General features: G+C 42.5%; 1 protein-coding gene and 1 pseudogene across 3 annotated transcripts in view; one reads left to right on the top strand and one right to left on the bottom strand.

Annotated features, from left to right (window-relative positions):
- The window catches only part of FAM110B (family with sequence similarity 110 member B), a 150247-nt gene that overhangs the window by 12928 nt on the left and 115680 nt on the right, over positions 1-21639 (bottom strand). Inside the window, exon 3 of one of the 3 annotated variants that reach the window (XM_027578199.2) lies at positions 7900-7974. The exons of the other annotated variants lie outside the window; for them this stretch is intronic. The gene's annotated coding sequence lies outside the window, so the exon portion shown is untranslated. The remainder of the gene's footprint in view (positions 1-7899; positions 7975-21639) is intronic. 3 annotated transcript variants of the gene reach the window in all.
- Positions 7566-7662, top strand: LOC113917876 (annotated as a pseudogene).

Below are 21639 nucleotides of genomic sequence, written 5' to 3'. Positions count from 1 at the left end.
GATAATGACTCCTTCACTTCCTAGGGCTGATGTGGGAATCCCGTGAGGTAACACACTGAGAAGTGCTCAGCGTGGAACTCGGCACCAAGTTTGCTCAGTAAATGTGAGCGGTTATTAAATTTCGTCTCCAGTGTCCACAACCTGGTATTGATAATCACCATCATTAGATTTCAAGCTTTACGGTAACTGAATGATCTTTTGTCTTAAAATGATTCCATTACCCTCAAGCGATGTGTGTGTGTGTGCGCGTGCGTGCGCTATTTCTGTCAAAGTGGATGGACTGTGCAGTTTCTGTCTGAAAGGTCATTTGCATGACCCCATTTTTATTTGAGTTACAGAGAAAATATGTGGTTTCGAATTTCAAAGCAAACAGTTGTGTGAGTGAACCAGGCTAGAGTAAATAATAAAGCCATTATTAAAAATGAAATCAAACCTAAAATTGGTAGGAGAAAAATAGCAGGTCAAATCTCAATCCATGATGGATTCTTTACTTTAATGTCATTCTTAAGGTCATTTAAAAAACATATTCACATGCTTCATTTTCAGCTTGAAGTCAATCCATTATTTAAAAATGTTATGGGTTTCTTTTAAAATGTCTTCCTCCTATTTAAGACAACTTAAAACAGTGGATCAGAGGGAAAAAAAAAAAAATCACATTTCTGGTTCAACATTCTTCCTTGGCTGAAGGTAAAGAAAATGTTGCTACAAGAGGGCCACCAACTTGTTCCAATGTGGGGGAGCCCTGCCTTTCACCTGAGATTATATAAGTCAAGGCTGAGCATGTAGCCGGCACCAAAAATCATTGGCCAATATAATGGTTTGCTTAATGAAAATAACTACAAGTAATTAAAAAGCAGGGCTACTAGAATTCCTAATGAAAATCCAATAGGACTGCCTGCCTTCTCCAAACAAACATAAAATGATCCCACTTTCGATCCTCTCCTCTCCTAGAGAGGGTTTTACGTGGCTTTCTGTTCAGCTGTGAGAATGTGGGAGGCCAAGGCCAAATTCTAAATGAATGTTGAGTTCAAGGGACCACTGTCCTTTTTTATAGACTAGTATACTCAAATCACAGGATTTAGAAGACTTGCTAGTTAACGTGGGTCTCAGCGTTAGCTGGTTCCCCTAGTTAGGCAGACCAGGAGTCTAAAGATCTTGCAGGGGCTCAACGATCTCACAGATTATGAACTCTAATAGCAATGTGTGTTGTTCATGGAGATACTGCTAAGAATGCCCCGGCATCCATCCTCACGATTACCCCCGGAAGGCTGCCTGATTCCCCCTGTATGAGCGTAGAGGGTGAGTACTTGTGAGTGGCCTCTGAGAACCCAACCAGAATCCAGGGCTGTGCGGATCTGGGCACCCTGCCCCCAGTACCACCGATACCGATTCTAAGCATCTGCATTTTGCATACTGCTTTTTCCTTTAGCTGTGTAAACTTGTACTCCAGGCAGTGGTAGCACATACATACCATAACAAAGATTAAGGTTGGCAATACAGACCGAAACTTCATTTCTGAAAATATTTTTAATTTCTAGGGATCAGCCTTGGGGTAACAGGATATTTACTCTGAAATACACATTACAATGTGTGAGAGAGAGAGCGAGTGAGCAAGAGCAGAGGGGAAGGGAAGAGGCAGAGGGAGAAGCAGACTCCCCACTGAGCAGGGAGCCCGATGTGGGACTCGATCCCAGGACCCTGGGATCATGACCTGGGCCAAAGGCAGGCGCTCAACCCCCTGAACCACTCAGGCGTCCGAGGTTTTTAAATTCAGTCCTGCCAATGTCTCTAAAGCAAGTGTTACTATCCCCATGTTGCAGATGAAGAAACTGGTGTCCAGCCAGTGCAAGGTAAGATATTCAGCTACTGAGTAGCTGTAGGCTCCACACCCAGGTCTGCATCAGTATACCTGAGCCCACCTCACTGCGTCACACTGACGCTCCAGAGCTCTTAGAAAGATATGGATGATGCATTTTATATGTTTTATATTTGAGTAATATGGCTAAGGAACCCACGCTAATTATATTTTAGTTCTAAAATCTACTCTTGGTTATTTACTGTTTAGCAAATGGCTAATTACTATTTACTGTTTACCTTCCTAACTTTTTTTGTGAAATCAAATAACCATGCTATCTGCTAACAGCTTAAAAGCACAAGCAGAGAAGGTGAAGTGTTTACAAATTGGGTTCCATTAATTTCATTTTCTTTCTAGATACCACTGACTGCAAATCTATCAAAGTTAACTGAACTTCGATGGAAATAATGAGAAATATATCAGAGAGAACAACAAGGAACATAAGACCGTGATTTCATTCTATCTTACGACCCAGAGCATCAGAGAGTAGGGATCACATGCTTTTTATTGCTATTTCTAGGAAGGCCACCAGCCATGCACATAGTAGGCTGAAATAAAATGCTAAACACCCAGCAGAAGATCTAGCATATCATTTTATATTGTAAAGACTCAATGAAAAGGTCAGATAAAAAGCTCGGGAAGTGAAACTTGGAATAAACTTTATACGTTTGAAACAACACTCAAAAGCGCCTCCTTTTGATTGGAGAGTATGGGGCAATAGCCCCCGAATGCACAGAAACTGTTCATTCACAACTTAATGAGCACATTAGCATTGAACTGTGTTTAGAACACCAATATGGCGCAAAGCGAAATCAATACAAGGTAGAATTTTAAAGCGTATCTGGTAAGTTCACTTAAAACAAACACACAAATACTGTGGATCTCATTTGCCAAGGAACACCTAGAATTACTTTCTATTTTTTGAATAGCTCTTACTACAGCAGTTGTTAGAACAACTAGTTCTTTGCCTCAAGTGTACTCAGAAAAGATAACCATGTTTTTTTCATTTTTTTAAGGGTTCAGACTGAATTGTGAGACAAATAAAAATTTTCAAAGTATGATGCATAAGTAGATCAATGCCTAGTTTTGCAGCACATAGTTTCATCTTTAGCACTGAGTGCATCTTACACTAATCAGGTGCAAACTAGAATGGCACAAGGGAAGGCTTCACCACAATTCGCACTTGAAATATTATTTTTGGGTCCAGGTGACAAGGAGCTCAGGAATGACTAGTAAGTTCATTCAACTTGCGCAGGCCCATTCCAACTCTGCATCTGAGCTCGCTGGAACTACAGCAGCAGGCTGAAGGCCACACTGTTGGCTCTGCTAGGCAGTTAAGAGGTGTCTGGAGGCAGGCTGCCGTTAGAAGGAAGAGGGAGATCCTGATGACAAGGATCCATCCGGGGGTGTGGCCACAGCCCTCTCCTACCTGTCCATCCTCGCCTGCCGCCAGGACCCCCTCTTCCTGGCCATGCTCTCTGATGGAATCTCTTGCAGGGACCCTGTCTGACACCATGTCCAGTTCAGGATGGGTCTCCGCCTCAGTGTAAAAGAACACGACGTAAAACTATCAAGAAGGCTTTGCTTCCTTCCCCATCTCCCTGCTCCTTATGCCAAAACAAACACACAGCTGCTCACTTAAGAGGCTCTCTAAGGATTACGGTAATCGCCGATCTACAGTAAAAGTAACCTGATAAAAACTTAAAAAACTACAGGCTTTGCTAGATGGACAAAACGCATCTTTCTCTGTCTTCAATATCCACTCACATACAATGTACTCTTTTTTTCTTTTACTACCTTCCTTCATGCTTTCACTTGAAAATGATGCTATCTGCCTCTAACTTGATTAATTTTAAGCTTCTCACTCCTGTTTACTAAAGAAAAATGACTCATTCAAAGTGATAAAAGGGAGTAGGCTTTTCAAAATAGTTTTCCCCTCCTCAGTCTCTAGCATTTTTCGTTTGGCGAGAAATGGAGTTTTCCATTATTTTTTTAACAACAGTTATTTTGCTTGTGCCAAAACATGGTTGTTGGTGTTTAGTGCTTCATGATCTCTCAGGCTTTTGATTTTAGGCACAATCCCTAAGTCTAAAAAGAGAAATATGGCAACAACCATTTGTGGAGGGGGGGGTGCTACCTTTCCTCTGTCAGACCTCAGGCTAGATGTGATGGATGCCTTATATTTATCAGCCTTGCCCAACAGGTATCATTTGTCCCACTTAGCAGAACACTTAGCGGTCCCACTTAGAGGGGAAACTGAGGCTCAGAACGTTTAAGGGACTTGCCTGAAGCCGGTCAGCTTGTTGTCAACCTCAGGTGGTGGCTGTATTCTCAACCTGTGCCCTCGCATTGCTCTGAACAGTCATGGAAACATCTGTCCTTGGACGGAGGGACAAGGGGCTGGGTCTGGACGTGAGCCAGAAAGGAAGGCAGGAAAGAACAGAGCAGGCACCCTCCTTGCCACCCCCAACCTATGTGATGCCAGGCCCCAGGCTGCTCTCATCACAAAACCTCCTTCCTGTGGGGGTGGCAGAAACTGCGACCCCGCTGTCGGGAGAGACGGCAGAGAGCGTGCTGGCTTGTGCCAGAGGATGAAACAGTGAGGGGAAGGAGAGGCAGGAGGATGTTCTGAAAACCCGGCAAGATGGCCTTCATAACATATGAAAAATAGGCCCCGTAAATCCAATGTGTGGCACTGACAATAAAAGCTCGGGCTGGTACAGTTCTCTGAGGGGATCTCAAAATTTCACTTCACCCTCCTTAGTGGAAAGTAATTATTCCAATACCTTGCTAAGGAAATTAGAATGTCTTCCTGATGCCGGAAAAATAACAAGCTAGTCATCAGCTGATGAGGTAACAACCAGACTCTGTCTTGATGAAGCCTGAGCCCCCCTCTGGGCTTGCCCGTCAGAGGGGCATGAATCCTTCAGCCCACGGAGACCCACTCACTAGGAGAAAGGCAGCTTCCTATAGCCTCCCTGCCCTCAAGGGAGCTGCCCCGTAAAGGGGCATGTTTAGGCAAGTTTATAGACACAGAAGGTCTAGAAGGCAGGAAGCACCAGCAGCCTTCTGGTTCATTCAGAAAATGTTTACTGAGCATCTACTAGAGGCCAGGCAGTGAAGAAAAGGAGCCACACATATGGCGCTCACACACGTCAATAAATAAGAGAAATACAGAAAATACATAGTCTGGTGAGTATAGCTGCTAAAACGAAAAAGAGAACAAGGATGTAGCAAGGAGGAAATTACCTGCTGACTTCAGTAGAAAGAGTCTGGTCAAGCGTCTGCTGGGGAGAGACTGGTAGAAAGACAAGACTGTGTGCTGGCGGCTCGTTTCAGGAGCTTTGAGAGGAGGTGCCGGTTGGAGAAGTGGAATCAAGAGAGCGTTGTTTTTCTTTAGGACGGTAGAAATGCCAGCACATGTGTATGTTGACAGAAACGATACAGGAGAAAGAGAAACATGTGCACCATGCAGGAGAGAGACTTCACACAAATGCACTGAAAACAGGGGAATAAACCATGAGAACCACGCACTTTAACACAGGCGCTGAGTAATGGCTTAGACATGTCAGAAGGCTGGATGGGCCGTCTTGTAACTGGCCTGTGACACTGGGCCAGTTGTCTAAATGATGACGGCTCTAAAGGAATGGCAGGGGGGAGCGCTGCTGTGGGTCAAGGTGGCAGGTTACGGACCCCTCGGAGCCCGTGGGTGGGCATGGGGCAGATGCTGCAAGATGCACAGAAAACTGGTGATGTTGCTTCGGGAATGTTCCCAGACCACAGTGAGTCAGCAGCTACCTTCTAGCACAGATTACAGACTGCCACAGAGGCAAAACCTAATAGTGACAAGAATCGACAACTCTCCCTTTGCTGCTTCTTCGGCCCAAGGCAGATCATCTAATCAATGACAATTTTATCTCCCATAAGACAGAGGAAGAACATATCACTTCCGTGAATTTAAAGTTTACCAATGGGAAATTAGAGACCCCAGGGGGAAACAGCTCAGAATTCACAGAGCATATAATAACAAAGGCGGGAAGTCAATCATTGGACAAATACCGACTGAGCGCCGACCCTGAGCCAGCCACCGTCGTAGGTGCTGGAGCTACTGACGTGAGTGTGGGCATTGACAACATTCCAGCGAGCAGACTGCGCAATTCAGAGGAAAGGTGGTGAGATTTGATGTCTGGGTTCTAAGGAAGAACAGCAAGGGGGCAGAGCCAAAGACCAAAAGTCAGAGAATACTAACTGGTAACCATTCCAATGGTGAGTGGGGGAAAGTCGTCTGAGAGAAACAGATTACAGAGAACCATATGGACTAAGTAAACAAGGAGGAAAGAAGGGGCTCATGTGGCTGCACCCTCCAGGTTCTGGGGTGCCCACCCTGGCTCCACCCTTTACCACCCACGTCTCCCTGGCCTTCTTGCTCCTCACCTGTGCCATGCAGATGGCGCTAGGATCTACCTTAGCACAGGGGGCCGTCCTTGTTAGCCACTGTTCTTTCTAATGAGCTGGAGAAATACCGTCAGAGGAACATCAGAGACTGCAGAGGCAACGTGCAGACTGACTGAAGGAAGAATTTTCAAACAGTTAAAACTATCCTGCACTGGAACTAACTCCTTTGTAAAGAGTGAGCGAGCTTTTTCTCCCAGGAAGGGTCTGTACAGACACAGGCTTACCATCTGTCTAAGAAATTTTAGAGGGGATTCCTGCAGCGGGAGGGAGGGTGTGGCAGGTGGATGTCAAGTGCCTTTTCAGTAAGTCTGTTTCTCTGAAACATTTCTCATTGCCTAGATTTAATTTATGCTGTTCAAAGTAAGAAGACAGAAACAGGAGGACAGAGAAAACATAAAGACAGAACAGGAAGTCAGCAGAAACGTTTGACGATAAACTGTCCTGAGTTATTAAGCACTGAAAGAATAATTGAGTAGACTACATTACGAAAGTGAGAGGGAGGGGGAGAAGGGCAGAGGGAGAGAGAGAATCCTCCCAAGCAGACTCCCGCTGAATGCGGAGCCTGACTCGAGGCTGGATCTCATAACCGAGATCATAGGCTGAGCCGAAATCACGAGTCAGATGCTTAACAGACTGAGCCACCCAGGAGCCCCAAGAAAGTGGCAAGGATATTTTTGATAAGCAGTTTCAGTCTTCCAAGAAACACTGAAGAAGAGGAAGGTACGAATGAAGATGGCTGGATGAAAGAGGGGAAGGAAGAGGGAGCAGGATATCTTGTCAACCATGGCCACGGAGACCCAGCTGTGCCTTGTCAGCTGACCACCTTTCTTCCCACCCTGTTCGAGTAGTCCTGGACCTGTACCATAGTTGATCTCTCACATTCTTTATGACCCCAAAATTCTCGTACTCCTTGCCGAGCATGTTTCCATATACAGACTGTGTAGAATCCTTCAAGCAGTGCTCAGGCTCTGAAGATACCCCATGAATTGATGGGCTGACCATGGACATCACCATGGAAATAGGAGCCATGTCTTGGATTAAGGAATGATTACGGGGCAAGGAAGGTGCGGTTGATACCTGGAGGTCAGAGGTAGCCTCTGGATGTGCTCAAGAGCTGGGTGGTTAACAATGACATACTGCATTAACAGAGTGTTCCATTTGCATGTGGAGTGTCAGCTTATTTTTGAGATCATGTCATCCCAAATTCTTTAGAAAACGTTTATCCACAACTGCAGTTTAGAAATGGGAGTCATTAAAGACTATACTTTCAGGAATCATTTCTATAGTTCGTTACTAGAAATGGGAGTCATTAAATTCTGCAGTCAGGACCTCGTAGGCCTGCAACAGGAGGCCACTGGCTCTGAACTGACAGAGAGCACCAGGAACCACTGGATGCAGTGCCTACGTTTCCAAAATGAACATTTTGATTCATGTAATTTCCCCCTCCATTAGCTTGGAGGGAATCTAACTCTTCTGTGATATTCTTTTTTCTTTGCTGATTTCTAGAGGGAGGACGCTGGATTTTTCTCTTTTCTTTAATAGCTTTAAAGACAGATGGAGACTTTTAAAGGTTCACCTGCTTTACTTACTAAGGCTCTCTCGATCTCTCCAATTGTTGTTTCTGGAGCACAAGGGTTACAGCCTTCTTGTCGATACAAGTATGTCTGGAAAAATATTTCAATAAATGAAGCAAAAAAATATATGTAAAGGCAAAATGACATCTTTTATGAAGCTACAATTGACCATTAAATTGAAATTTATCTCACGGCGAAACAGGAGAAAAGAAACTATATAAAAAAACCTATGGTCTATCTCAGAAGAAAATATCTCAGTAATCCATTTCCAGTCTTTGGACAAAGAACTACTCAATATTCAACCTCTCATTTTTCAATGTCAGCTTTTTCAAATATTATGATAAATACTATAAAGTGACCTACTTCTCGACACCTACGAAAAGTAATGTGTCATTCCAAAATCCATTTCTTCCACTTGCGGGGCAAAAGACAACACTTCCATAGTCATCCCTCTCTGACAGATGGGAAAGGCTCTTCTAGATGAACCCCCTCCCACCGCCCTCCCAAAAAAGTTATTCTGAAAAGTATCTATTAAATGTTGCCTTGTAGCTGATTAATATAATCTTTGGGTCCAACTCTCTAGCTAGAACTAGAATGTTATGGTACATTGCGAATATTCAAATACAGCCTTGCAGGGGATGGTGCTTGGGTGGCTCACTCGGTTAAAGCATCTGACTCTTGATTTCGGCTCAGGTCATGATCTCAGGGTTGGGAGATCGAGCCCAGAATCAGGCTTTGTGCTGAGCGTGGAGCCTGCTTCAGATTATCTCTCTCCCTCTCCCCCACTCCCCTGGCTCGCGCACTCTCTCTCTCTCTTAAAAAAAAACAAAAACAAAAACCAGCCTTACAGGAAACCAGGTAGCAAAATGATATAAGGATTATGGTGATTTTCAAAAAGTAGGGTTATCTGAGAAAGAAGGGGGTGTGAGTCCCTTGTTGACACTAAGGAAGATAGCAAGACCTCTGAATGCAGGGCACACTCTGGACTCAAGTTGCAGGTCTGTGTCTGTATGCTCTGGTCCTGTGACCTTGGGTTTGTAAATTCCCTCCACATGCTTCTGCTTTTCTGTCTATTACATGGAAATGACAACAGCACCTTCCTCCCACGGTAGCTGTGAAGGATAACAAGAAGGATGGAAGGCACTGAGCATGGGGCCTGGCGTACAGAAGCTACTGTGCTCGCATTTTACAGTAAAGGTGTTATTTCTAATTGAAAGTATTTTTTTTAAAGACTTATTTATTTGAGAGAGAGAGAGAGAGAATGAGAGAGCACATGTGGGCATGCGAGTGAAGGGAGAGGGAGAAAGACAGAAAATCTCCAGCAGACTCCCTGCTGAGCATGGAGCCCATCAAGGGGCTCAATCGCATGACCCCGAGATCATGACCTGAGCCGAAACCAAGAGCTGGATGCCTAACTGATTGAGCCACCCAGGCACCCCTCTAATTTAAAGTATTAAAAAAAGTACTTGGTAGTGTTGGAAGATCATTTCCTGGTCAAGTCATTATTTTCAAAACACATGGAAATTCTAGATGTCCTTGTTAAAAAAAAAAATGCATGAAAACGGAAGCTGTATTTACAAAAAAAAATATTTTTGGGATTTTGAGAGGCATTAAATCTGCTTAGCACTTTGGGGATAATTGACATCTTTACTAAATTGAGTTCTTCCGTTTATTAATATGGCATGTCTCTCCATTTATTTAGATCATCTCAGATTTGTCAGAGTTTTACAGTTTTCAGAATACAAGGCCTATATGTATTTTGTTAGTTTCACCCTTAAGTATTTTGGTTTTTTAGCCACTGTAAATAATAGTGGATTTTTAATTTTAGTTTCCATTCACTCATTATTAGTATATAGAAATAAAATTAACTTCTGTATGTTGATCTTGTACCCTAAAATCTTGCTGAATCCGTTTTTTTAATTCCAGAGTTACTTTTTTGTTTTTTTTTAATTTTTGGTAGACCTTTTTGGTATTTTCCAAGTAGACAATCATGTTAGACAATGTAGACAGCAAAGAAAAAGCAGGTAGAAGCCAAGTAAGTTAAATGAAACTTAGTGCAAGGCGGGAAGAGTATCAGGCTAAACCCTCTATCAGTTACATGCAAACACACACAAGATCCTTTTAAAACTTATGTGGAAAGGCAAAGGAACTGTTAAGAGGCAAAACTATTTTGAAAAAGAAGAATATAGTGGGAGGAATCGCTCTCCTCACTTTCAAGACTTATCAAATAGCGACAGAAATAAAGACTCTGTGATATTGTGGAGGGACAGACATACAGATCAATGGAACAGAACGAGAAACCAAATATACTGCAAGTATCATCACACACAAGTACAGTCAGCTTATTTTGACAAAGCTTCCAAAGCGAGTCAATGAAGGAAGGATGGTCTTTTCAACAAATGGTGCTGGAGCAATTGGACATCTATAGGCCAAAATATGAATCTGGACCTAAACTTCATACCTTATGCAAAAATTCAGAAAGGATCGTAGATTTACTTGGAAGACATAAAACTACAGAATTTTAAGGACAAATACAGGAGAAAATCTTTGGGATTCTGGGGTTTAGTTTTCACCAAACCAAACTAAGAACCGCTTGGTTCTTAGATATGACAACAAAAGCATGATCCAAAAAAGAAAAAAATGGATCAATTGGACTTACCAAAATTTAAAAACTTTGCTCTGTGAAAGACCCTGTTACCAGGATGAAAAGACAAGCTACAGACTCAAAGTAAATACTTGCAAAATATGTATCTGACAAAGGACTCATATCTAGAATATATAAATAACTCGAAACTCAACTTTAAAAAAACAGACAGTCCAACTGGAAAATGCAAAAGATATGGAGAGACACTTCAACAAAGAGGGCATGAGAAGGGCAGACAAACATGTGAAAAAGATGTTCCACATCTCTGGCCATTAAGATGACAAAGAGTTATTTCTTTTTTTTTTTTTTTTTTAAGATTTTATTTATTTATTTGAGAGAGAGAGAATGGGAGACAGCACGAGAGGGAAGAGAGTCAGAGGGAGAAGCAGACTCCCCGCTGAGCAGGGAGCCCGATGCGGGACTCGATCCCGGGACTCCAGGATCATGACCTGAGCCAAAGGCAGTCGCTTAACCGACTGAGCCACCCAGGCGCCCACAAAGAGTTATTTCTAAACACCTGTTACAGCAACTAAGATAAAAAAAAAATGACACCACCAAGATCATGCTGGTGAGGACGCAGAGAAACTGGATCACTGTCTGCTTTGAGTGGGAATATTACGTGGTAGAGACAGTCTGGAAAACAGTTTGACAGGTTTTTGGTTTTTATAAAAAAGAAGCTAACATAGAACCCAGGAATTATTCTCCTGGGCATTTATTCCAGGGAAATGAAAACCAAATCCACATAAGACTTACCCACACTTGTTCACAGTAGCTTAATTTGTAATAATCAGAAACTCGAAACAGCCAAAATGTCCCTTAGTGGATGAATGGTTAATTAAACTTCAGCATATCCATACCATGGAATGCTAGTCAGAAATCACAAAGAACTACTGATCCATGCAACACGTTGGACACGTTGGATGGATTTCAAAGGCATTACACTGAGTGAAAAAAAGCAAATATCCAAAAGTCATATACTGAATGATTGCATTTATATAACATTCTCAAAATTACATAACTACAGAGATGGAAAACACATACATGGTCATCAGGAGTTCGGGAGGGGTGTGTGTGTGTGTGTGTGTGTGTGTGTGTGTGTGTGTGTGTGTGTGTGTGTGTGTGTGTGTAAGGAAGTATGGAAAGAAAGACCTTTGTGATATGGAACAGTATCTTGATTGTGGCAGTTATGTGAAACTACACACGTGATAAAGTAACATATATGTGTCATTACACACACACATTGTCACAGTATCCATTTCCTGGCTTTGATACTGCACTATAATTACATGGCACAGCCATGGGGGTGGGGGATGCTGGGAGACAGTATATGGCATTTCTGTTATCTTTCTAAATTCCTATGAATCTATAAGTTCAGAATAAAAAGTGAAAAAAAAAAAGCCTTGCCCAGGATGTGGGGGGAACACACAATCTGTTCCCCAAATAAGTGAACAATTACTGTTTTAAAAAGAACACAGATTTTTAAAATGACAGGTTAAACTACAAGAGAAATGAACATGCTTGTCAGGTTCGGAGACATTTTATATGGAGAAATAGGCTTTAACATTTCTCATATTTTAATATTGAAAAAACAACCTAAGACTCAAACTTTGGCTTCAAAGGCATAAAGATGGTACTGTGTTTTCTAAGTTGTTATGAGATTCTAAAATGAAACTTTGTTTTGGAAAAAAAGTGCCTTTTCTTTTTTACAGTTCAGAATCTGGCACGGATTAAAATATGTTATTAAAATAGTACTGAAGACAATAAGGCCTTAACATATGAACTTACTCATGCTTATGAAGATACCAAGTTGGAAGCGTATGAGATTAGAAATTTAAAAAAAATTAATACATTCATAGCGTTCTGTGAAATTGTTTCTCAAAACTATTTTCAAGGAAAAATTACATATAATTCAAATGGACAATTCCAGAATTTCAGTGATTTCCTACTCCAGACTGAAGTGCTTTAAACTTATTTTAACAAGAGATTAAGAAGAAAATTAGCATCAAAGAAAAAGGATTTGGGACACAACTGACTTCTTGGCCTACCAAACTTAAAAGGAATGGATCATTTTTTCTTTTTAAATTTCCCAGTTTCTATGCAACTGACTTAGGAGAACAAGATTCAATGATCTCATGTATGACATTTCCTAAGTGTTCCTCATTCATTCTATATTTTAAATGACCATTCTAACAGAAAAGTGTGTAAAATCAGTGGCAAGGCTTTAAAAACATGTGCTTTGCAAATTTAAGTTCTGTTTAAGCATGGAAAGCTGTTCTAGAGTTGGTGATGCAAAAAAGGCAATTTTCCTGCCCTCTGGCACGTCTCAGAAGGTACCGGGCCAGTTTAGGGTGTCTCCCCCTTCTTGCCTTTGCCCACCTTTACACGGGTCACTAGGGTGCACGCTATTATTTCTGGGATTGAAAGAGTGCAAGCAAAGATAATGAACAAAGTTAAATGTGCAGTGCACTATGGAATCCCGATTTCTACATCTAGCTAGTCTATGAGATCTGTTTGGCCTTGGGAATGCAAGTTTTTTGGTAGATAGTGCAACCCAAGAAGGAATCCATTAGAACTTTTCTGAGCGATGGTCCACAATGCTTTGCTATCAAGAAAGTTGAGGGTTTCACAGTAGATTTTATCATCAGAAGGGACTTTAGAGACCCATCTGGTCCAATTCACTTTATTTCAGGATGACTACGTATCCTAATTCACCTAGAACTGAAGGTTCTGCCAGTATATGGATGGCCTCTGATCTGTGCAGTAGAGATCAAGCCTAACTATTAGACCTAGTGACCAAGAAGATGGTCCTTGGGAACCCTGTCTTCTCTTTTAGAGCTGAATATTTGTTATTATCTTCTGTAGATTGACACTCTTCTTAAATAACTAGGGATCCTCTCCCCAGAATAAGACGTTAAAAAAGATAAAAGAGAGATAAAGTAAGCCAGATGAGCAGAAATATAAGAGAGAATATCAAATTAAAAAGATCTTTTTCCTATATGGGTATCATAACCTCGTCAAGAATCAGAAGAACACATTCTCTATATAAATAGAACAAAACTGAATCTCTGTCACAAACACTATTAATTAACTTAGAAATCTGCTTTTATTCTGTCTTCCAAAGCAAGTCTGTATAGCAAGGAACAGTATGTCCAAGAGTCTACAATCAGGACAGCTCTGGAAGCAAGTCTGGCGCAGCTGACAAGTTCTTTCTCAACTGATCTTTATAAAGCACAAGTCATGTTAATTAATTTGTAATTAGTATCCGCGTATAAAATCTTTACCCTATCACGTTGATATGTTACAGAATTTAGCATTTTCTGCACAATGGTTTCTAAAGATGGAAGCATCATATGGATAATACAGCTAGCAACTGCTACAATTTGAATAATGTGAAATATATATAAAGTGGAGAAGAAATCCCAAATGTTACTTTTGGTTCAAAATGGTAGCATGACTTCTTTTATCTCCTTTCATTCCCTAAATCTTTTTAAAATGAGAACAGAATAATAAAAATGGCAAAAAGAGCAAGAGAGACACCAAGCTGAGGGATGAGCAGTAGCTAATCTAACGGGGCGGTGGAAATGACATCTAAGCGTGTGCTGGAAGATCCCAGTGACAAGTCAGTGGATTTTCCTGGCAACACCCGCAAAGAGGCAGGACCCTGGCACAGGACGGGCCCAGAGTTGGGGGCTAGAAAGCAGGCTGAGGATACGGAGCCTGTGAAACTCCAAACACAGTACTGGTGGGTCCTTGAGGCTCCCACCTCATGAAAGGGCATGGAGGCAAGCCCCCTCCGCTCCTCTGCCAGAGCACCCACAGGACTGACTTACAGCGAAGGTGACAAGCAGTGGGGTCTTTGTCTCACTTCCTCTGCCAAGCTGTCCATACCAGCTGCCGGATACAGGATGCTTTCTGGGAAGGATTTTTTTTTTCCCTTGGAAGAAACTGATCAGCCCAGGTAGGGGGTGTGTGTGCATGCGTATACGCACTGGGGCAGAGGGAAAGGGGCCTCCCAAAGTCTAGGGGTTCCAATTTGGAGAAAGCTGGCTCAGCATAGGATTCAATACAGTGCATTCCGCCCGCCATCCACAGCTCTTACCTTCTCACACTGAGATCGTGATCAGATTCTCAGTAACTCCCTTTTAAGTGGTAATGGACAGCCAAGCCTCCAACATGAAAGCCAGAGACCCGAATAATCAAACAGAAAAAAGGAACCTGGAGGAAAACAAGGTATTCAAAGGACATTTGAAGAAAACTTCAAAAGGCCTAGGAAATCGACTAGAGAAATAAGTAAAGCTATTGCAGCCCTAAAATAAAAACCAAACGCTCCTTAAAAAAAAAAAAAAAGGCAAAGAGTTGGAAATTAAATATTAAATCGAAATAAAGATTCCATAGGAGGATTTGAAGGAAAATCAAAGAACTCTCCCAGAAGGTAGAACAAAAAACAAACAAACAACAAAGTTAGGAAATAGCTATGAAAAAGTGATAGAAATGAGATGCTCCATCCAGAAGGTCCAATATTCTCGTAATAAACACTCTAAGCAAAGAGAATAGAGGTTAAGGCAGGGGAGAAATTATTTAAGAAATAATACTAAAAAAAGTTAGTCATGGAAGGACACAGGCATCCAGAGCCAGGAAGAGCAGTCCAAAGAACAAACAATAAAGGAAACAAAGAATAAAGAAACAAATATCACTGTGAAATCTCAGAACATCAGGATAAACAGAAGATCTTTTTTAAAAAGCTTCGAGAGAAAAACAGGACACATACAGGAACCAGAATGGCACTGTCCTTTTTAAGAACATTCCAGAAAACAGTGGTGCCGTGTCTTCACAAAATGAGGGAAAATGCTCATTTAACCTACAGTCATATGCCCAGGCCATCCTTCTTCAAGCACAGAGAGAATAAAGACACATTTTAGGCATGCAGGTATTCAAAAGTACACCTCCCAGGCCAACTTTATTTAGGGAACTCATAGAGAGTGTGGTTTGTCAGATGGGAGAATAAACCTAGAAAGGAGAGATACAGGAATCCAAGAAAAGAGAAGATCTCCCAACCCCTGCCCCCCCCCCCCCGCCCCCCGCAAGGGCCAAGGGAGGTTCTAGCATTGTGTTGAGAAGTCACAATACAGCAGAGGTGAGGCAGCTTAGAGAGTAACTGGTCTGGAAATGACCCCGGGGGGATAAAGAGCCCCAGGAAGGAGGCGTGTTTGAGTATTTGTGAAATATTATTCAAAGGCATATGGCAGAAACATTGGAACATTTGGGAAAAAATGGGACTCTAGGTGTATCAGGAAAGAAGGCTAAGTTAAGACAAAAGGAGGCCATGAATAACTATGAAACAGGACCGTTTTCTAAAAGAAAGGAGGTAGGCTTCTAGTACACGAACTACGTGGGCTGTGTAGCTATATTACATTGTTTATAATCAAACTAACTTACAAATAAACTCTGAAGACTCTAACCTCAATATAGTTTCTGCTGTCTGGCATATTCCCTGGGCGATTCATGAAAAAAAGAAACAATAAAAAAATGAGTTTAAATCATTACTGCATCACATCTGCATAGAGCCCAGATTAAATTTTTTACATTTAATACTTTCCATATGGAGCATTCTCAGATGGATGTCTGGAGTCTGGGCCCCTTAATATTGACTCAAATCCAAATAACCTTTCCTTAGTTGGCACAACCCTAGCAGACTTCTCAGACCCACATCACAATAAACGGAAGATTTAGTTGCATTGTTCTATCAGTAGGATTACTGAAGCCTCTGTGTATGCACGGACAAAGGGGATCAGTGATCTGGTTTCCTCGCCAGGCCTCTGCTCAGATGGCCTCAGACCAGCAGCCAGCCATACAGCCTGTGTGCTCCACCACCCCCCAACCTATTAAATGCTTAGTTTCCTGCAGAAACTTGCCACTAACTGAAATCGTATTTGTCTGTCTCCCGCACCAGAATGGAAGCCCCATGAGGACATCATAGTGTCCGTTACTCACCTCTGTATCCCCCGGGAAGCATCATGAGTATTCAAGGGATTGAAGGAGCAAAGGGTAAGGGGTGAGAGAAACATGTTTCTCATATGCCTCCAAAGCAGCTTCCTCCGAGCATCCCCTCAACTAGTGCTTCTCGGGGGCGGGGGGGGGGAGGGGGACACTCCGAATCACTAACCCTTGAACTCCACCCAACGTGGACGCTGTCTGGACAGGGGAGGGATGTGTCTGTTGAACGAGGTTCGCAGCTGATTCTGGTTCCAGTCACCCCTCCGGGATTTTAAGTCACTACCCCCTCTTCTCCCAGTCTAATGGCTCAGTTACATTCATTCTTGTTTCCTCGCCATGGGAACTTCATGGATCCCAGAGGCATCTTTTTAAAATGCCAGATTGTTTATAACATGGCTCTTGGCAGATAAATCCAAACCTCAACAGCATGGGCGAGGTATTCCCTCCCTTTGAGCTCCTACGCAGCTCCTTCACCGTGGATTATCCTTATCTACAGCAAAGGGGCAGCCACTCTGGGATGGGATCCAGAAGTCTATAAGCCAGTATTCTGATACAAAAATAAACTACAGTGAAAAGAAGTTCACCTGTTGAAATACCAGAGGTACTCCCTGAGGTACCCTGCTCGGAATGTCTCCTGGTACGTAACAGGTATCAGTACGGTTGCTCTCTTATTCCTATATCCCTCATCATTCTTCGCTATTAAGCAGCTGATAGGACATTCCACACAAGAAAAGCTAGGTCAGGAAGATCAAAAGGGAAACACGCAGAAAAAGTGATTTCCCAAAGCAATCTCTGTAAGAAAGCAACGTGGTATGCACAGGGTGTCCCACATAATGATAAATATTTATGAACAAATGCATTTTGCCTATGTTCTTTAAATATGCTCAGGCCATGTGCCTTTCGTTCAATCAGAAATCATATGCCCCTGCAGAAGGTGCCCTTGGAGTCACCTGAGTCTGGGACACAGCACCGGGAGGCAGGATGTTTTGCTCACTTGTTTAGTGACGGTAAGAAGAGTGACTCAAAGTATGAACTTGGACATCAGACAGATGCCGGCTTCACTCTACTGCTTACTGGAGGCACGTCCCTAAAGCAGATTGTGGCTTTCTTGACAGTAAAGGAATGACACATATCACCTGTCCTACCAGATGGTCACAGTTAAGGACATAACATGTACAAAGCACTTAGAATGCTGGCAGGCACCGTGAGCACCAAGGGTCATAACCATCAGCCACTCTTCTCGCACAGAGCAGCCTGAGAAGTGGGACAGTCCTGAAAAATGTCTGAAACAGGTCAGCAGGAGGAATTAAAGCCATCAGAGTTCTCTGAATATACTTATGGCGATCGCAACAGAAAGACTACAAGGACCCACAAGAAAAGTAAAGCATATATTTCAATTGATTGAGAAGCAAGTTATTTGGAGTGTTAGATCTTCTATCCCAATGAGAAACTGACACACCACGATTTCCCCAAACCCAGATGAAGAGAAAACAAATTAAGACAAAAAGAGAGCATGCATACTAACTTTCTTCAGAGATGCTACTTGATTTGTATTTGCTCCATCCTGAATTTCAGTTCAGCCATCCTTAGGTAGCGGGCATGGGGATGCGCACTTCCCAGAGTTTCTTTGGCTAGTAGAGGATACCCGTTCTCCTCCTCGTTCAGAAGAATCATGAATAATACTAATTCTGAATGTTTAAAGTAATATATAGGAATAATGTCTGAGGCAATATTAAAATGAGAATCGAAAAATGAGATTATAAGGCCGGAAGCACAGATATGGTTGAGTGGTTCTGTAGATGTATCATTATTATTATTATGTGTTTTAGAGTAGAGTGGTTCTGTAGATGTATCATTATTATTATTATTATGTGTTTTAGAGTAGCTCTCTACAGTCTGCATCAAACTAACATCTGAAGTTGTACCTGTAAAAAAGAGGTACTTTTTAACCACACTTATAAGGTTCAAATAGGAATTTTTGGAGTTTTTAACCTAAGTGGCATGGAAGATGTTCACAACAGAAGCTGCTACAGACCCTGGTGTTTTGCAACTGAAAATCTTAGCTCTTCCTAATAAGCTAAATGATCATTCATCACCATCTCTGGGTTGACTATCATGACACATCCAAATGTCAGTGTGTTGAATAAAAGCAGCCTTCTTAGCGCTGTCTCTACGGAAACATCGTACCATGATCATCCTTTCCCTTCCCCGAGAAGACTCTGCTTAGAAGTCACCATTGGTACGAAGCTTTCCACTAGCCACTGAGCTAAACTTCCCCACCACTGATCTGATACAGCACTCTGACCTGACATTTGGTCCCCCACCACATCCCGCAAAAATACATGACTGATTTTAGAATGGGGAGCGTTGGAAATCTGAATGCCCTGGAATGTATGGCTAGTTTCCTTTTTCATTGTCAGTAAGACACCAGAGCTTTCTGGCTCTTGAGATGTGAATGATGCTTGCTTCCCACACTGCCCGGAGTAGCAGGGATCCGCAGTTCTGGGACAGTATGGGCTCATTCATCAAATTTATGAACAAGGTTAGTAGGGAGAGGAGGAAAGAGAAAAGAAATATATCGAATTAAGTCTCTCAGGATTATGGAAATGGCATTATTATCAATATAGAGATCAATGGTAACTGGTAAACTTTTTTTTTAATTTAAGGTTAATGACATTTGTGAACATAGGATTTATCTTTTTCATATCTAAGGAACTTACTCTAGAATCTTTCCGATACTTTTTTGGAGGTCAAGGGATTTCAGAGGATTGCATGAGTGTTTATACAGATAAATACACTTTTTTATTAAATTTTTATTATTTATTTATTTTTAAATATTTTATTTATTTATTTGAGAGAGAGAGGGAGGGAGGGAGAATGAGCGGGGGGAGGGAGGGGCAGGAGAGAATCCCAAGCTGACTCCATGCTGAGTGCGGGGCCCGATGGCGGGCTTGATCCCAGGACCCCAAGATCGCGACCTGAGTCAAAATCAAGTCAGAGGCTGAACCGACTGAGCCACCCAGGCAACCCTTGATTTAAAATTTTTTAAAATGCTGTCCTATATTTAATCTCTCTTTGTTTTCTAAAGAAACAGGGGACCCAAGAATCTGGTAAGTTTAATGCAGATTAAATAAGGAAATTGCAAAAATGCCTTTCGGTTATAGACTATGTTTATTGATATATTCCTGAGGTGCCTCATAAATAGCAGTAATGACTACAGAGTTAACTTCAAGATGGTGCTTACTGTGTGCGAGGACTGTTCCAAGGTGCTCTTCCAAGGTGAATGTTAACAGATGCACTCCTACAGCAGTTAGGAGGGGCTATGCTTAACCTTCACTTTACAACTGAAGAACCTGAGGCCCTAACCTGTTACCATGTTCAGTAATTTGCTCAAGAAAGTGCCCGCCCAACCACAGCCAGGAAGAAGTGGAGGCTAAAAGGCAAACAAGGCAATCTGGCTCCACACCATACGCCTCTCACGATCACATTTGGCCAACAAAGAAATGGCGGTGCTGAGAGGCTAACCTCCCCCCGCCCCCATATCTGCCATCCCCACTTTTGGCAATCATTCTATGGCTCTGGCCTCTGCAGCTTTCCCCCTTTCTAAGTTTTCTCTGGCTCTTTTCCTGAATGTTGGTTCAGGGATCGTCCCACTGGGAAGTAAACTTGAACAAACTCCTCTTTGTTCCTGTATCTGTGTCTAGCTGCCACCAAGAAAGCACTGCCCAGAATCCTATCAGCTCTTCTCATGTAGCTCAGCTTGCCTTCTGTTTTATTAGATTCACAGAAACCACTTCACTTAGGTTCCCTAATTGGTTTACCTACTATCCATTTTTTTTTTTTTTTTCCTGCTTAAGGGATTCTGGACAGGGCTAGCACAAAAATGCTATGAAATAAACCTACCACAAAAGAGGCTCTTTGCTTTGAGCCATCACATGGGGTCCTCAGACATATGCTCTCTGGCCTCCTCACTTGTTTTTCTTTAGGTCTTGAGGGAGCTGCTAGGCGTACACTCCTAGAGGCAGCCCCCAAATGCCGTGTGCTCTGCACTAAGGGGAAGCTCGAGATGGTTTGGGGTTAATAAACCATTCCTGATGCTCTATAGTCTATTATAACCCCCAGCCTCCAGAACCCAGAATTATAAGCCTGAAATGGAAGAAATTCTGGACAGGAACAAATAATTTACCTGCCTTTTCCTTAGCTCTTCCTAATAAGCGAAATGTTCATTCATCACCATCTCTGGGTTGACTATCATGACACATCCAAATGTTAGTGTCTGTAAGGAAGAGGGCTCCCAAGACCTTCAGAATAGGCTCTTATTCTACTGATGGGTTACTGAACTATTGGAAGTATCAAAGAACCTATCTGGTCTGAATTTTAGGGTTGGCATACTTGCATGTTCAACAGATATGGTAGCTCCTTCCACATACAGGCAATATTCTCTATGTCAGACGGGGATGGCCTCACTGAAGAAGGGACCTCTGAGCAGAGTTTTGAAGGAGGTGAGAGGGTGATGACAGAGATGCTGTGGAAAGACAAGCGCAGAGGCCTGGAGGCACACGTGTGGGGGGGCAGGACTACGCCATGCTGTGGGAGGTTATAAATACCACGACTACCTCCATGGGGGAATGGGTGCCACTGTAGTGTGTTGAGCCCAGGAGTGAGGACTTGGACTCATGAGCTAGCTGGGGCTCTTTGGAATAGGCTGTAGGGCCCAGAATGGAAGCAGGGATCAGTGAAGAGACTACTTGGTTTTGTCTTGCTCTCTGCATCTCCAGAGCCCAGAACAGTACCTGGCACACAGGAGTCCGCAAATATCCACCGAATAAGTCAACGAACCTGCCAGAGTTTGAAGTGCTGCCAAGAGGCTAAACTAGGATTCCAATCCAGGAATTTTACCCTCCCAAGTTCCAGTTCATAATCACGATGCTATTCTGCTTCTACAAACAACTTTTTACCAGGAATCAAAGTTTCCCCCCCCACCCCAAGTTATACTCAGGATAATGCATTTCTCAATATCCTAAGAAGGCATACTCTAACATTAGCCATCTGTGCACAGTAGTGACATCTGGAAGATATGGGTAGAAACAAGGGAAAGGTCTCAAGAAACTCCTACA

Source organism: Zalophus californianus, chromosome 4 (assembly GCF_009762305.2).
Source record: "Zalophus californianus isolate mZalCal1 chromosome 4, mZalCal1.pri.v2, whole genome shotgun sequence".
NCBI lineage: Eukaryota > Metazoa > Chordata > Mammalia > Carnivora > Otariidae > Zalophus > Zalophus californianus.
The sequence above is the reverse complement of the archived record's forward strand: the minus strand, read 5'-3'. Positions and strand labels throughout refer to the sequence as shown.